A 1,057-nucleotide genomic window follows, 5' to 3' on the forward strand; every position below is an offset into this window, starting at 1 on the left:
TATTTGAAATGGTAAGGTTTGTATAGCAGCTACTCCCATCCCCCCTTCTGCCTAGCTGCCCCAAATAATCTGGTATCCATATTTATTTTCTTATTCCATTGTGTAACATCTGGCCTTGTGGCTAGATACAAGGGGTGGTAGCTCCATTCTAATAGTATGGAAGAGGGTTAACAACAATGGGACTGCAGAAATGATATTAAATACTTGCTCAGTCATCGTATCCCCTTGGGAGGAGCTCCTGTACCTGTTAGGAGATGACCAGCCATGGACGGGCTCCTGCCTGGTGCAAGCCTATGACTGCAGGAGCAAGAAGCGCCCTCATCTTCTTGCCTGAAGAGAGAAGACAAGGTTGTATCAGAAGGTGGATCCACAGTGATATAGGTAATTACTGGGGCTTCAGTAGCATGGAAGTCTGCCCTGAGTGGCCCTGCTTGCCGTTTTAGGATTCCTACAGGTTGGCATTTGAGCTGCTTAACCCATGTCAAACCGCAAGCTCATGCTGAAAGAAAAGCAGTTTTATGGCAATAGGCTGTGATTAATTACTAATAGTCACGCAACAACAGGAAGAAAAACATGTAGCAGAGATGGCACAGTATTGCTTCAATGGTTCCTTCAAATTGATTGACTGTCTGCTTTATATACATAGCCCGCAGGTTCTGGATAAGGCAATAAAATGGATACTTGTGAGACTTCTCCCCCTCCGAAGATTTTGTGCTGGCATGGAATAATTTTGAATACTAAATCATCGTCAGTGATGCAATATTATTGAACCTTATGAAAGGAAATCTTAGTCCTGTTGGGATTAGGTTTCTCACTTAATTCATTATTGTGAAGTAATTTTAATATATTTTTCTAGTATTATACTGATAGAGTTCCTGGCCTCAACCCCAACAGTCCTCATTTAGGTGAATGAGCTTACACGACTAAAGTCTTTAGTTCTGGGTCTGTAACTTTTCAATGCCTCAGTCCTGCTGTTGCTACAAATGAAGTCTTGTACCATTTGAGAGTTAACAGAGTGTCTATGTCTGAAAGTAATTTTCTTTTGCCATTGGTATAT

Source organism: Vanellus vanellus (genome assembly GCF_965231255.1).
Source record: "Vanellus vanellus genome assembly, chromosome: 1".
NCBI lineage: Eukaryota > Metazoa > Chordata > Aves > Charadriiformes > Charadriidae > Vanellus > Vanellus vanellus.